Here is a 2,870-nt window from a genome sequence, read left to right on the forward strand (position 1 = left end):
TTCTGACAGGTTCTGGATAACCGGTAGGGGAAATTTTGAGTAGTTGGGAGAACCGGCAAAGAGGCTGGCCACGCCCCTGCTGCCTCCCAGCCTCCCAGCTGATCTTCTTCGGTTGCCCTTTAGAGGAGAACGGAGCTGGAAAGCAGGATAGTGGGGTGGGGAGGGGAGGGGGATTTTGCAGTATCTTTCCCCTGCCACGCCCACCAAGCCACGCCCACAGAAGTGGTAGTAAATTTTTTGAATCCCACCACTGCATCCTGATGGCACATAGCCAAACATCTTACATCATTTGGGTGATTAGCCCAACATTCACCCTCAACCCTTGCTAGTTTCAACCCTTATAAGTGACTCCATGGACAACCCAACCTTCACATGTGTGAAGAAGACCAAACCTTGCTCTTTGAGATGTTGCGCATGTTCCTCTTAACCTGCAAAGCATAAATTCTACGCGGTTTCGCAACTAATTCTCGCAGACTTTGAATAAATAGGAATCTTCTTGCACAGATTTCAGCTTTAAAACTTCTAAGATGGGAAGAGGCCAGAGAGGTTCAACTTTGGTGATTTGTGGACTTCAACTCCCAGAAATTTCCAGCTGGGGAATGGATGGATGGATAGATGATTGGATGGATGGATGCTTGGTTGGATTGGATGATTGGGTGGATGGAAGGATGGATAAATGGATGAAAGGATGGATGGATGGATGGATGGATGGATGGATGAATGGATGAATGGATGAATGGATGGATGGATGGATGGATGGATGGATGAATGGATGAATGGATGAATGGATGAATGGATGAATGGATGGATAGATGATTGGATGGATGGATGCTTGGATGGATTGGATGAATGGGTGGATGGAAGGATAGAAGGATGGATAGATGGATGAAAGGATGAAAGGATGAAAGGATGAAAGGATGGATGAATAGATGGATGGATGGATGAATGGATGGATGGATGGATGGATGGATGGATAGATAGATGGATGGGTGATTGGATGATTGGATGATTGGATTGATGGATGCTTGGTTCGATTGGATGAATGGGTGGATGGAAGGGTGGAAGGATGGATAGATGGATGAAGGATGAAAGGATGGATGAATAGATGGATGGATGGATGGATGAATGGATGAATAGATGAATGAATGGATGGATGGATGGATGGATGGATAGATAAATGGATGTGTGATTGGATGATTGGATGATTGGATGGATGGATGCTTGGTTCGATTGGATGAATGGGTGGATGGAAGGGTGGAAGGATGGATAGTTGGATGAAGGATGAAAGGATGGATGGATAGATGGATGGATGGATGGATGGATGGATGGATGGATGAATGGATGAATGGATGGATGGATGGATGGATAGATAGAAGGGTGATTGGGTGATTGGATGATTGGATGGATGGATGCTTGGTTGGATTGGATGAATGGGTGGATGGAAGGGTGGAAGGATGGATAGTTGGATGAAGGATGAAAGGATGGATGGATAGATGGATGGATGGATGGATGAATGGATGAATGGATGAATGGATGAATGGATGGATGGATGGATGGATAGATAGATGGGTGATTGGGTGATTGGATGATTGGATGGATGGATGCTTGGTTGGATTGGATGAATGGGTGGATGGAAGGATGGAAGGATAGATAGATGGATGAAGGATGAAAGGATGGATGGATAGATGGATGGATGGATGGATGGATGGATGGATGAATGGATGAATGGATGAATGGATGGATGGATAGATGGATAGATGGATGGGTGATTGGATGATTGGATGATTAGATGGATGGATGGATGGATGGATGAATGGATGGATGGATGGATAAATGGATGGATGATTAGAAGTTGAAGTCCACAAGTCTTAAAATCATCAAGCTTGCACATCCCGGGACAGGGTAATTTCCCTGGAGCAGTTGTCCAGTTTTTGAAAGTTCTCCTTGTTCCAAACCTACTTTAGATACTGCAGTAAAGTTGAAGAAAAGGCTGTTCCTGTGGCTCTTTAGTCCCCTTGTCATTATTCTGGTTCTTTGTCCCTTTACCTGCTCAGAGAAAAGCCCACCCAGGATTTGGTGACTTGTTCTGGAAGGAAAGTTTGAAGCTTCCCACGTGATAGCCATTGGAGAGCCACATGAGCAAACGTCTGGGATCTCCAGCTGTGGTCTGTGGACAACCTCTTGGCTGTTGACCTTATAAATTTGAGATCATTTTGGTCATCCCTACATGACATTGTTCATTTCCTCTGTCCCGTCTCACTGTGATGTTTCCAGCCTGGTGAAGTCGTAGAGAACTGGAGCATCTGAGAAAACAGGAGACAACATTTTCCACAGATTTTGCGGCCAGCTTGCGAAGGCTTCCCTAAAAATGTACATTGCTGGTCCTTGTGGGTTGTGTGGCAGGTGCGATGAATATTACCTTGAGCGCAAGGGGTTGTGAGCTGTTTTTTCTAAAGAAGAAAAAGGAAGATGGGTGAGGGAAGTCTTGGTGAGTTAGTTAGTTGGTTGCTTGGCCTTCCTTCCCAGATAGTTTTGTGTTTAATAAAAAAAATATTTTCACTGAGATGATTAAAATCATCATCTCAGGGGTCTTCTGCCTTTAAAAGAGTTTTTGGGATGACTTTTCCCCACCTGTATTGGAGGGGGGGGCGGTCTCCTAGGATTAAATAGATCTCCCAGGATTTCATTCATGTGGTTAAAAGAAATAATTCTATCATGGGCCATGTGATTAAAGGGGGGAAGAATTCTATTTTCAACAGAAACTGGAAGTACTTCCTCCCTCCCTCCCTGTCCCCATCCCTTCTTGCTCCCTTCTCCCACTCTTTCTCCTTCACCTCCCTTTCCATCCCCCTCCCTCTCGTCTACCTTCC

General features: G+C 45.1%; 1 pseudogene; it reads right to left on the reverse strand.

Annotated features, from left to right (window-relative positions):
- Window positions 1-368: 368 nt before the first annotated feature.
- LOC148045755 (uncharacterized) lies at window positions 369-1,878 on the reverse strand (annotated as a pseudogene).
- Between the last annotated feature and the right edge of the window lie 992 nt (window positions 1,879-2,870).

This window comes from Thamnophis sirtalis, unplaced genomic scaffold (genome assembly GCF_051295495.1).
Source record: "Thamnophis sirtalis isolate CommonGarterSnake01/CBP01778 unplaced genomic scaffold, rThaSir2_p1.2 scaffold_4, whole genome shotgun sequence".
In the NCBI taxonomy this organism is placed as follows: Eukaryota; Metazoa; Chordata; class Lepidosauria; order Squamata; family Natricidae; genus Thamnophis; species Thamnophis sirtalis.